Genomic DNA, 14,589 nt, shown 5'->3' on the forward strand with positions numbered 1-14,589 from the left:
CCTATCAACATTAGAGATGCATTGGATTCGGTAGAAGAACGAAGAGAAAAAGCTTACATGCAAATGGCAGTATACCGCAATAGAATCAAGAAGTATCATGACAGAAGGGTGCGAAAGGTGATAATCAACGAGAGCGACTTGGTCTTGAAAAAAGCGGATAAAATACAATCCAGAGAAGGCAAAGGCAAATTAGGTGTCAACTGGCTCGGGCCTTACAGGGTATCCAAAAAGCTGGGACCATCGACTTTTGAACTAGAAGAAATGAGCGGAAAAAAGCTCCCGCGCACCTGGAATCTAGAGAATCTACGCCTATATAAACAGGCCGAGTAGTTCAGGGAAATGACGAGTACTCTTTTTCCTTTTATGAGTTTTTCCCACTGGGTTTTCTGATAAAAGGTTTTAATGAGGCTTTGATCCCGCACAGTTTGTATACCCATGTAACAAGAAGTCTTTTTTCTTTATCAATAGAGATATTCAATTGTTGCATCATTCGCAAAACCTTATGTTTAATCTTAAACACACATAAATGTGTTGCCTATTAAAGAAAGGCGGATGCATGATTACGCATCATTCGCAAAACCTTATGATCAACCTTATGATTATTTTTGAAAGAAAAATTATAAGGCATAAAATTAAGCGAATAAACGAGTACTCAAAAAATTGCGAAAAGGGTCTGGCCACCCTAATGAAAACAAAACTAACTACGAAAAATTACAAGTATGAAGTCGGCAAGAGGCAAGGGTCACATACGAAAATAACCAGCATTAAAGCGACGAAGGATAAAACAACAATTGCACATATATGAAAAGCGGCGGCAAGGTCGCTCGGTTGATATATATACTGGCAGTTTGTTACATACAACAGTTCGGATATAAATAAAATTATACTACAGTTTCTTCTCCTTCGCCTCTATTGCCCCATTCGCCTTCAGCGGCTCCTTCATCTTCTCCTGTGGGATGATCTGCTTCAAGTGAATCCCCAACAATCAAATCAGTAACCGCATCAGAGCGAGAAACATCTTGTTCAACGTGGGAAACATCTTATGGTGCCCCTCCCTCTACGTTCTGATTTGGGATCTCACAGCTAATTGGAGAATCATGAAAACTCTGCCAATCCAGGAGAAGTACCTCATCCATATCAGCATCCTCGGGCTCCAACTTGTCCCATTCCTCAGCTAAATCCTTTTCAGGAATGGGAACCTTGGGGCGATTAAGTACATGATCTGGATGTCCATGCTCATAAGCCGCATGAATTCGCTCTCCATACCAATAGATGCGAGCACCATCTTCAGCTGTGATCTCCTCGGCCCTCCTCTTTTGCACCTCCAAGGCTTTCTTGGACGAATTCAGATCATCAATGACTTTCTGAAGCTCATCGGACTTCGCCTGGAGGGATTTGAGAGCTTCCTCCTTCTCGCTCATAGCCTTCTGACAAGCACCTTCAAGGACCTTTACTTTGCCTTGGACATCATCAAAAAGCGACTTCTGAGTCGCCAATTCAGTACCAAGGCTTTCCAACTCTCTAGCTCGTTCAGCATCCCTGCAGAGAGCACCCTCCGCGAAATTGATAATCTGCATATAAGACGATACGCGAATAAAAAGAGCGAATAAAGACATGCGCTTGAAGGATAGAACATAAGTGGAAAGCAATATACCTCTATAGCTCGCTTCTCAATCCCCTCCATGGCAGTCGGAAGCGGCACCTGTTCGCGCACACGAGAAGCGGAGGGAAGTCGCCCAAGGACATTGCATATGGAAGAAACAATGTCCCTACAGGAAAAGCTCACGGCTTTACCAAAGGTTCTGGTCCACCATCCGCTGATATCAGGAATCGGCTATGGATACACAAGGAGAAGGGTCAGGAGAACAGCGAAAACTGACAAGAGAAAATAAATAATGCAAGAAGAGCGAATAAATTATGATACCTCATGAAATGGGGGACCGCCCTTGGCTTTGGATGGAGTGGACGTAGATGTACCACCGACAGTCAAGGATACGGAGGTATTCTTCTTCCTAGGGCGAGAAGACTCCATATCCACATTACTCTTCCGCTTCCTACTTAAGGGAAGCTCCTCCGAAACAGAAGCGGGGCCCTGTGAAACGGAAGCAATTGGGGGGGAAGCCACCTCAATAGAAGGAGTCGCCCCCACAGGAGAATTCGCCCCTGCGACAGAAGTTATCCCCGCCATCCGCCTCTTCCTTCTCGCCAGGGCTTTCGCTTCCCGATCTGCAGCGAGTTGAGATAAAGGATCACCCCTGCAAAGGGTTAAAAGAAATCATCAACTTGGAAATAAGTTAATAGTACCTTGTACAAAAACGCGATAAGGGATATAGACAACACGATCTCCCTCGCGGTAGGCAATCGCTACTCGGCTTCTTAGCATATGGAATGCCTGATCATATGTCCATACAAAAGGAGGTGTGCTCTTCAAGAACTTTATAATATCGGATTCGTCCTTGCTGGGGTAACCAAAGTTCAAACTCTTTACATTGGGTCGGCCCCAGCAGCGAAGAAAGTTTGGATTCCCTTCATGGAACTTAATGAAGAAATAGGACTTATCCCACTCGCGGATTTTGTTCGACTTCTCATCAAAGCCATAGTAACCGCTCTGTCGGATGAAAGTAAAGTACTCCCCCGAACTCTTGAAATGATGAAGCTTAGAGAAAATCTTGAGCGAGAGGGGAACCTCCAGACAATCCGCCAAAAATTTATCCAAGGTTAAGTCGGCCCATCCGTTGGGATGCAGTTGTCCGGGTGCGATTCTATAACCACCAAGGATGGAAGCAATCTCATCCGCCAGCGGATACGTGAAACCGCAGATAATCTGGGCGACAAAAATGGTGAAATACCCCTTTGGGTAGTCGCCCGGCCCTCTATTCTCCCCGGGAATGATGGTTTCCAGACCTTGGAGCCAAGGATACTGATCCCGCAAGTCATCAATCGTCTCGCGGCAAACTAGGCTTCCCAACCTGTCCTTTTTTGGTAATAAACGGGGAGTTGGGACAGGTGGTGGAATCAACTTCTTAGGGTCAAAACCTAGACCCTCATCAGTTGTATTCGCCAGATGGAGAAAATCGGCGGGATGGGAATCAGACCAAGGAGAGCTGGTTGAAACTTCATCAACCATCTCATCAACCTCATGAGACACCTCGCGAACGTAATTTTCGTCGAACGGTGCGAAATCGAGGTCAGGGTTCGACATATTAACGAAGAAAGACGAGCAGAAATAAGAAAAGGGTCGAACGAGTTATAAGTTGTGGAAAGAAACACTTACATGTGAAAGAGAACATAGAGAAGAACGAACGCTAAAGGGTTGACGCTGGAGAAGAAATGACGGAGAACGAAAGAACCACTTTCGAATTTTGAATATCCAGACGAAGACGAAGAGTCCCCTATAACATATGAAAAGACCCTAAAGGGCTCTTGCCAAACTAAGGGGGAGGCATGTGATGATCCGTGAAACCAAACTGGGCCGAATCATAAACACGGGCCCAACCTATACTTAGGCCCATGGTTCAAGATCAAACGGGCTCCGAATAAAGGAAGCGGGTAAAACGAGTAACCGCTCCGAAATCCTAAACGGAGCATTAAACCTCCCACTCAAAACAAACGAGACCACGTTTGTAGCCACGTAAGGGACGTGGCCGGGAAAGAGTAACCGCCCCCGGCGGTTACCTAGGAACACTTATAAAAAGGACATAGAAGCAAATGGGAAGGTACATTTTTTCACATCTTTTCCCCACAATACCAGTATCAATTTACCAACCTTCCCATAAAACTGACTTGATCGTCGGAGAGTTTTCTCGGAGATCCTGTCTCCGGTTCTGTTTTGCAGGTAACCGCGGCGAAGATCATCAAATCGAATCTAGCAAGTTATCACATACCTTTCTGGAGAAAAAAAAATCCTAATTTCCATCTTCTGGAGCCGCCAATGCGGAGATCGGTTTGGAGCAAATAAAAACTACAGGATATGATAATTAAGAGGGTGATAAGTCAAGGACTGCTTGTAGTTTTCTCTTGGATTTGAGGTGAGTGGTTAATTAAATATATAGTACATTTCATTATATGTTTGTTGCCATGTTGATTGGTTGAGATAAATTGTTTATTGGTTTGATCTTCGTGTTTGATATGTATAAGTGGTTAATTAAATATATAGTATGAGTGCTTGTATCTTGGGTGCTATACTTGACTGGGTGTATTAATTGCTTATTGATTCGATTTATATGTTTGACATGTATACTTGATATTTATGACGACTACGGTGACGTGAATGAATTGAATTTGATATTGATGGTTGTGAGGACATGAATGGTTTTTAGACCGAGACTTATTGGGGATAAAATGAAAATCGATTATGATACAGTTGATAAACTTTAGATAATATGAAAGACTGGAAATTATAAGAATAAGAGCTTATCTAGGATAGTATATTCAATGGTTGCGACTGAAATGAGAAAAATAAATATTGTGATCACGTGAAATATAAACACCGGGTATTTGTTACGACATGGTGTTAAGGTACCAGGTATTTGTTACGATAGGGTACCTAGAAGACGGGATACCGGATATTTGTTACGACAGGGTATCCCAAGATATGATTTTATTGGCCAAGCAACCATTGGGTATTACTAGACTAGAGTAAGCAGGGCCCTTGAATAAATTAATAGTATTTCATTAAGTATTAGATGTTCTGCTTGATAACAAATAAATATTAAATGCATGTAAACTGAATTGTATGCGTGTGTGGTTGAACTGTGTATTTAATTAACTATCTTATTGAGTCGGCAGCTCACCCCTTGCCACCACCACTTTTCAGGAATAAAAGACTAGCGACGCTCATATGGATCGGCCAGTATGTAGAGTCGTCCTTATTAAGATTTTATTTCTAATAGTCTAGCTTATCTGCACTTTTGAATTTTATTAGTATATTAAATGGAATTTATTATTGTTTCAAAAATTGACGCTTTCTAAAAAGGGATGTTACAATTGCTCTCTGAATTTGTCTTAAAATAAATTGATTTGCCCTCTGAATTTACAAGATATCTCATTATTAGTCTTTTAAATTTGCTAAAAACGTAAAAAAAAATACATAATAAAAATTTAATTTGTTTTAAAGACTCAAAATCATGAATTAAGCATTTACTTTTTAAGTTTTGAATTTTTATACGGATTTAGATAAATTGCAATACAAGCCACTTTAAACAAATTTAGGAGACCAATAGGTAATTTTAAACAAATTCAGGTGGCCAATACATTATTATACGCAAAATAATGGGACTAACGAGACACTATGTAAGTTTAGGGGCCAATCAATTTTTTTTGGATAAGTTCAGAAGGCTTTTGATCTATTAAGCCTAAATAATAACTACTTTTCTATTTATATATGACGGTCTCTGAAGGTGTGTAGGAAGTGTGAATATATATATGGTCAAATAGTAGAGGTATTATAAAATTTTGTGATGTTAATAGTCAAAATTTGTTTTAAGAGTTATAAATATTACGAACAATTTTACCAAAATAGATAAAAAAAATATATATATATATTGAGATATTGAGTTATTTGAAAGTATCTAATTGTTTTTCAAATATATTTATTGCTTATAAGATATTATTACATACGTAGAAAGGAATTTTTTAACATTAAAGTTACTTAAATCACATTTATAATAAATTATGTTATAAAAAATATTAAATTGAATAGCTTTAGAGGTATTTGTTTACGCTATTTTCTTATCGTGTTTGTATTTTTATATTAAAAAAATGAGAATTTTAAGTGTTTGGTTAGGGAAATGCTGTTTGCATTTTATATATAAAAAGTAGTTTTTTTTCAAAAAGTAAGGGAATCCCTATTTTCTAAAAGCAAATAACAAGTAAAACAAACAGGCATTTTGTCACGTCCGTGTCTAAATTTCTAAAATTTATATTTTGATATTAGTATATATTATAATTATTGGGTGTGTGAGGTTAATTTGGTGCGATAGAAAAAGTTTGGGATTAATTCGATGGTTTTAGGTGTAAATTAAAAGTTTAGGATAATTTTTAAAAGATTATATAAAGATGGAGGACCAAACTGGATAATTTTTTTCTTTTCTTTTCTTTTTATATTCTTTTTAAATTCATCAATTTTCTCTGAACCGTTTCTCCACCGTTTCTTTGATTTACGGAGATTCGACCGTTCGAATCACTCGAAATTTAAAACATAGTATCCTTATGTATAGTTCTAAGTCCTAACCGAAGAGTTTTTGAGTTCAGAAGTGTTTGGAGGGGAAACGTCTTAGACAGAATTTAGATGAGAATTGAACGGGTGTATTTTCTTCAATTAGTAGCCAAGGTAAGTAACTATCAACTATATTTTGAGTTTTATGTATATAGATATATATAATCAAAGACTTTTCAGAAATTGATATTTCAGGGTTTATACGGGTATTTTGTAAAATTGAGGTTTTTCACGATTTTGCTTTTTATTGTGAAATTATGGTTCAAATGAAGCTATTGACTGTGCTTCTATGTGAATTTCAGATTTTACTTGATTATGTTGATTTAAGGCTTCATTTGGTTGATTTACATATATACATATATGTTTTTGGTTTCAATGTATATATATATTGAATAAAATGAATTTGATGATTTCTCACGAATTGTTTTTGGATTGAGAAATCTGTTGCGGTTATTCTTGTTATTATTTTGGATTGAAGTCCAAATATGATTTTTTATGAGTTGTGATATTTTGAAAGATAAAATGGTTTTGTCCATCTAGGATTGCCTGGGGTAGGAGTTGTAAGTTGTAAGACCATACCTAATGGCGGTATGGCCAGAGTGCACGGCTGGTAGTCCTAACTGTTAGGCAATGAACGAGATATAAATGAGATATCTCACGAATTGTTTTTGGATTGAGAAATTTGTTGCGGTTATTCTTGTTATTATTTTGGATTGAAGTCCAAATATGATTTTTTATGAGTTGTGATATTTTGAAAAATAAAATGGTTTTGTCCATCTAGGATTGCCCGAGGTAGGAGTTGTAAGTTGTAAGACCATACCTAATGGCGGTATGGCCAGAGTGCACGGCTGGTAGTCCTAACTGTTAGGCAAGGAACGAGATATAAATGAGATATCTCGATATTGTTATGATTGATGTTATGATCTACACGGGTGGAATTCGAGGATGGATACACATACACAAATTTTATTTTATGAACTTAAGTTTTGAGAATGTTTTATAAGGTTTTGATGATTATATTATAAACTTAAGTTTTGAGTATATTTTATAAGGTTTGATTAAATCCCTTTATAAATGTATATATGTAGTTATGTTAAGTAAAGTTGGTTTTTATAGCTGATAGTTTCTTACTGAGATTTCTGTCTCACGTTTTTAAATGTTTTAATGTTTTTAGGTGAGAAAGTATAAGTATAGAGAAGATTACCGACCGATTAGGTGAGGATTGGAAGTTGTTACTTATTGTTAGAATTATTATTAGAACCTTAGTATTTCAATTGTAATGTAATGAAGTTGGTAAATATGTTGAGGTTCTTGAATGACTAATGTAGTAAGGATATTGATTTATTTAGAATATATATCTAAGAGGAATACTTGAAAAGTTTGAAATTTATGATATTTGGATAATTTGGAGACTCCTAAGTATTGATTGTGATCTTTCTATTTCACGCCCGATGCCGATTGAGGTCGTTTAGGGTCGGGTGTGACACATTTAGTATATATTGCATATGATTTTCTTTAAGATACTGATTATAAGAATAAAATTTTACTTCAAAAATATAAGAATAATTCTTTATCTTCTGTAATTAAATTCTAAAATATTGCATTTTCTGTTTTAGTAGTTGAGCACCTTGCCATTCAGGTAGGGACATGTGGCACGTTTGGCATTGTTTCCAAAAGCAATGCGTGCTCTTTCTTATAAAAGGGGTTTTTTCTTTTTTGGGACGACTTCTGTCACTTCCTTTCCTTTCTTCTTCGTGTTTTCTGGCGATTTCCTTGGTTTTGAAGCCATTTTCTTCTTCGAAGCTTTTCTCACAACTCCAAAGTAATTTTATGTAAGTGTTCTACTTTTTTTTTCTTTTATACTTATTTATTGGGCGTTTCTAGACCATAAGCCAAAGCAGTACTATGAAATTATCTGAGTAAGGGTCCGAAGAAACACATTTGGAACCCCATCATTCTTCCACCCATACTTCCACCTTTGAAACCTCAATTTAGTTTCTAGGGAAGGGGAAGAAAACAGTTCTTCGGCTCCTAAGAGGAAGGGGGTAAAAGTCCCAGGGATGGAGACCACGGGGTCTGTTATTTCTAAGGGGTTATAAATGTCCTCAAGGGTTTATATCCTTGGCTAAAGGACCTGGAGGGTGTGGTATCGGGTCCTCAACATAGTCCAACACAGCCGCTTGGAGGCTAATATTCCTATTCGGGTGTGTAGGGTCTATAGAGGTGCTCCAACTGTTTCTTATTTATTCTTTATCGATGAAATTTTCCTATTTTTTAGTGCTTCTATTGCTGAAATGCAAGTTGTGTCTACCCTAACAGATTGTGAATAAGCTTTTTGACAGGCTATCAATTTGAATAAGTTTAGGATTTTCTTCAGCTCTAATGTTAGGACTGGTCTTCGTCTGGCTATTTGTGATTTGTTGAGGGTGCATTCATCGGTGGAAGCTCCAAGCGACATATCTTCATGTTTCTCATTGACAAACTTAGAAAAAGGTTCAGTAGTTGGGGGTTCTAATTCTTATCCAGTGTCGGGAAAGTGGTGTTACTTAAATTTGTTGCTCAGGCTTTGCCTACTTTTTGTATGAGTACTATTCTCATGTCTCATTCTATTTGTGATGAGCTGCAGAAGATGATGAACTCCTTATGGTGGGGTACGAAAATGATGGTAGCAGAAATATTCATTGGTTTGATTGGTCCAACTTATATCGTGATAAAGATAAAAGGGGGCTTGGATTTCGTGACCTCCACTTATTTCATCTTTCCCTTCTCGATAATCAAGGCTGCAAATTCATCTTAAATTCGCATATTTGGTTAGTAGATTATTCAAAGCAAAATATTTTCCCCGAAATACTTTCCTTTCTTCCAATTTGGACACTAATCTTAGTTTAATTTAGAAAAATGTGTGGAGTTATAGATATGTTCTTAACCTTGGTTTACGATGGAGAGTATGGGATGGTAATTCTATTCGTGTTTGGCAGGATCATTGGATGCCAAAGGATACTAATTTCTATGTTAGTACCATTTGTCTAGATGATTTGGAAGGAGTGGTGGTGTTTGACCTTTTTTAGCAAGGTATGAAAGTTTGGGATCAAGAAAAGGTGACCTTTTTCTTTAATAAAGTTGATGTTTCTTAATTTGCAATATAATGGTCCCTTATAGTGTTTCAAATGATAATCTAGTATGTCATTTCACCAAAAATGGTTTCTACTCCTCTAAGTCGGAGAATAATGTCACATATGTTGGTAACTCGATTGATGACTTAAATAAAATGTGGACTCTAAAGCTTTCGCCAAAAATTATTATGTTTTTATGGAGATTCTACTGTCATTGTCTTCCTCTTCGATCCCATTTGTGGGCTCGTCATATTAAAGTTCCTAACGACTGTTTAATGTGTGTGAATGATATAGAATACAGTTGGCATCTCTTTCTGGCTTGCTCGTTTGCCTCAATTTGTTGGAATGTTGCAGGTTTAGGCCAACTAACCGGGGATTTTGCTGATGTTTGATTGGTTCCTTGATCTCTGTCAAAGGGCAAACGAAGAAGAAATAAACAAAGCAAGTATGGTTCTTTACACTATACAATAATCGTCTTTGGAACAAGAAATATAACTTGCTTATGGATAGTGTCTGTGTTACTCAATCTTTCTGCTTTGATTGGGTAACTTGTCAAGTTCGCAACATCGCCAGTCGATCTATAAATTCTGACACGACGATTGGCTGGAATTTCCCTCAAGCTGGGTTCGTCAAATGTAATGTCGATGTCGCGATTTTCAGGCAAGAGAATCTGTGTGGACTAGGGATAGTAATTCATGGTGATGATGGGAATTTTATTACTTGTAAAATTATGGAGATGGCTGGTGTTTTTGAGGTAAAAATAATGGAAGTGTCGGGTCTTGGGATGGGTTTGAAGTGGGATGTTTCTCTGAATTTGGACAAGTTAGAATTTAAGATGGATGCAAAGTTTATTGTTGATGGAATTAATTCCCAGGCAGCCGATATAAATTAGTAAGTATAATATGATTATATGTTTAATTAAATTATTATCCTAACATAAATAAATATTCTAATATAGAATTAGAATTATTAATTATATATATATTAGATATAGATAATATTAATAATTATATTTATTTATCAATTTAGTAACCTATTTAGAATATATGTGATTCTAATTGGGAATAATTACAAATCTGACCCAATCAAGGATCCCAATTTATATATCTAACCCACATTGCTTCCATTTTACCAAATTAGACAATTTCACCCATTTTGGACAAAATTACCCTTATTTGTATATAACAACCATCTCCTCGTTCCCTTTCATTTATTTTCAAATTCTCACAGCAAAATTCATCAACTCAACCCAAGATCTAAACACATCCATACCCAATTCAAGTTCATGTAAGTATCATTTCTTCATTTTTCATACACATTACTAGAAATACACAGTTGGTATTCGAATGCATTTGCTTGAATCTTGATATTTTTCGATTCCGCCATTGTCGCCCGATATGTTGCATTCTGGTGCTCAAATGCGACACAGAGACTCCAAATGTGACAAGGATTTACATATAGCTTGTCGCATTCGTGTCGCATTTTGCTATAGCATGTCGCATTTGTTGTCGCATTTTGATATAACGTGTCGCATTTGAGTCGCATTTACATATGAATTGGTTTTATTATGTTTTGATCATGTGTCCATTTTACTAAATGTAGAAGTATGTCAACCAAAGAGAGGTGTACGTGTTTTTTTGTCTTGGAACGGACAGTGGAGCACAGAGGGAACTGTGATGACATACGTGGGTGGTAAAGCGAAGTTGTTGGTTTTGCCAACAGAGATTGACTTGCAAAAGTTGAAAGAGAAAGTTTATAGTGCACTTCGCATTGATTCAACCTCGTATGATCTCCAAATGTCCATGCAGGCGACATATGGTCCAAATAAACTGCGTGGTGGGATAGCACATATTGATGATGATGAAGATGCCATGGGATTCATAGAGTATTGTCGAATGAATCCGATCGATTGGATTCCACTGTATGTTACTCTAAACATGCGAACAACAGAAGCTTCAGCATTGCGACCTAACAAGGATGGACATGTCGGTCAAAGCAAACCAACGGAAGTAGTAAGTAATGATCCCACCATCGAAATGGATGCTCCTATACATGGTAAGGATGATAACGATGGTGGAAATGGTATTGATTATCAGAACTATAATAATGATGATTATCTAAATAATGATAATCCTGATCATTATGATGAGCATTATGATAATGATTATTGTTACGATAATGGTGACAATGGGGAAAATGAAGATATGGCTCGGAATGAAATTCCTGTTAAAAGTGTTCATGAAATAGCTAAACAATCTGAATGCGTCCAAAGTATTTCATATGAGGATGGTGATGAAGATAGAATGAAAAGGATGACTGATCCATTTCGATGGCTTCCAAAGCCATGTGTTGCACCCGTGAATATGATTGCACCTAAGCAATCAAATGGAGGGACTACTTTGAGGGTCAATGATATATTTTCAAACAAAGTTGAATTGCAAGATTCACTTGGAAAATATGCAATTGAAAATTTGTTTGAATGGAAGGTTTACAAATCAAACAAGTCTTTGTTTGAAGTGAAATGTAAAGATGTGGACAAATGTAAATGGAGGGCTAGAGGGATCATCATTCCAGGTTCCAATATGTTCAGGCTTTCAAGAATGGATGGTATAGATTTACACACTTGTGGGAGAGATCAGATATGTTCGCACCATAGGCAAGCGAGGAAACGTGTTGCAGGGATACTACTCCGAAATAGGTTTGATTTGGAAAATCGGGTGCATCGACCAAAGGATATTGTTTTCGATTTTGAACGAGATTTTTTCGTTAATCTCTCTTATATGCAAGCTTGGAGAGCAAGACACTGGGCATTGGAAGCTCAGAGTGGTTCGCCGGAGGAATCGTTTATGTTGTTACCGGACTACTGTAAGATGTTGAAGAGTACAAACCCAGGAACCGTGACACATATCGAGACAGATGATGATGATAACTTTAGATTTTTCTTTATGGTTATTGGTGCTTCATTGAGAGGTTTTAAACAATATATTCGACATGTCATAACCGTTGATGGAACTTTTCTAAAAGGTAAATATCCCGGCATATTATACATTGCAGTTGCCATTAATGGGAACAAACATATCTTTCTTATTGCATTTGGAGTTGGCCCGAAAGAAAGTAATGAATTGTGGCTTTGGTTTATGAATAAATTGAAAGAGTGTATGCACGATGTTGAAGATCTAGCCATTATGTCAGATCAAAATCAGAGCATTATACATGCAGTTAATTTGGTTTTTCCTAATGCTATACATAGGGCATGCGCTCGTCATCTGCAATAAAATGTGAAGGCCAAATATCGTGGAATTCGGAAGATAGATGAGGCATTTTGGAAATGTCGCATTGGAGCGCATTCAACAACAGTTTCATGTATAAATGCACGACTTCTACCTTTTGGACTTCTTTCTTCACTTGGACTTGTCCTTTTGGTTTAACTTCTTTGACTTGTTCTTTTGGCACTTCATGGACAACCTCCCCTACTTGGGCAACTTCCTCAGGAACAGAATCATCAAGATGGACAACCTCCCCTACTTGGGCCAATTTCCTCAGGCATAGAATCATCAAGATGGACAATTTCCTCAGGCACAGAATTGTCTAATATGACAATAACACTCTCAACCTCCTCTCGATTTCCACCCATATTATCTGCCTCCTCTTGCTCCTTTCCATCTTTACTTGGCTCCTCTTGAACCATATCTACCTCCTATTGCTCATTTCCATCTTTACTTGGCTCCTCTTGCTCCTTTCCATCTTTATTTGGCTCCTCATGAACCATGTCTACCTCCTTCTGAGCATTCTCATCTTTACTTGGCTCCTCGTGAACCATAATAGATTCTTGTTGCTCCTTTCCATCTTTAGTTGGCTCCTCCCGACCAATACTAGCATCAACCTCCTCATTCTCTCGAACTTTCTCAACCTCATTCGCACTGTCTTTATCGATATTATCTGCATTCTTTCCATCCCCTCCCTGATCTCCACCATCATTACTATGGTGGACTGCTTGGGATACGTCTATCGGAGTATTATTGGATCGACTAGAAGCCTTTAAATCTTTTATATCCCCCTCAATCAATGATACTCGTTCCTCTAGGCTACCCAACCTACTACCGACCTTGCTAAATTCTCCCTTGCACCACCTATGATTCCTATCAAGCACACCCATCAGAACTTTTTGGAGTTGATCTATCCCGCCCGTTTGTATTCTTGGTGCAACTATAAATCTATCAACTTCATCATCCCCTCCCTCCTCATCTTCAGCTCCCTCACCACCCTTTTCATCATCACCACCCTCTTCATCATCACTTCCCTCTTCATGATCACCATCTGCATCATCACCTCCCTCCTCATCATCACCCTCTTCATCATCCCATTCTTCCTCACCCTCCTCATCATCCCCCTTCCTTATCATCATCACCGTCCACTTTCTCCTTACCTTTCCCTATTTGGGCAAATATTTCATCTATATCAGCCTCCCGTCCTTCGATATGGTCCACCAAATACGTGTACCAATCCAACTCTTTCTCTTCCTCCTTGACCACAAGACGCGCGTCTGGAGGATCAACAACCTTACATTGCAAAAAAATAGCAATGTATTGGTAAACAAATACAAAATGAATAGAAAACACAGAAATCTCATTGCACTTACAGTAAAAGTTTCTCTAACTATTTGGTGTAAGGGGGTTACTCTCTGGGTCCATCTAAGCAAACGTGGAAGTGGATTGCCTCTTCTCCTGCTGTAATATGCATGAGTCACATTCCACAACTCAATAATCCAACTCTGCAAAGAAGAGGTATGCTTTGATCAGCACTCAATACATATAATCTTGTCGCATTGTGATTGCATATGCGCTTAAGTGCAACAAGGATTACATATAACCTTGTCGCATTTGTTATTGAATGCGCCCAATGCGACAAGGATTACACTATAACCTTGTCGTATTTGAGCGCATTCAAAACAAATGCGACAATGTTATACATCATTTATGTCGCATTTGTTGTTGAATGCGCTCAAATGCGACAAGGATTACAATATAACCTTGTCGCATTTGAGCGCATTAAAAACAAATGCGACAATGTTATACATAATCCTTGTCGTATTTGTTGTTTAGTGCGATCAACTGCGACAAGGTTATAGTGTAATCCTTATCGCATTTGAGCGCATTCAACAACAAATGCGACACAGATGGACACATAATAGCAGCATTCGAGCACATTCATACACCAAACATACAAAAATCATACACCAAGCATCCATATATACAAATC

At 37.8% G+C, this 14,589-nt stretch overlaps 1 long non-coding RNA gene across 1 annotated transcript; it reads right to left on the reverse strand.

Moving 5' to 3' along the window:
* Positions 1-1,428: 1,428 nt before the first annotated feature.
* On the reverse strand, positions 1,429-2,030 carry LOC136218681 (uncharacterized). The gene is made up of 3 exons (XR_010683887.1): positions 1,925-2,030; positions 1,655-1,834; positions 1,429-1,571 (listed from the first exon to the last, which is right to left on the reverse strand). It is a non-coding gene; the product is annotated as an uncharacterized lncRNA (long non-coding RNA).
* Positions 2,031-14,589: the final 12,559 nt, after the last annotated feature.

Source organism: Euphorbia lathyris, chromosome 2, assembly GCF_963576675.1.
Source record: "Euphorbia lathyris chromosome 2, ddEupLath1.1, whole genome shotgun sequence".
NCBI classification, from domain to species: Eukaryota; Viridiplantae; Streptophyta; class Magnoliopsida; order Malpighiales; family Euphorbiaceae; genus Euphorbia; species Euphorbia lathyris.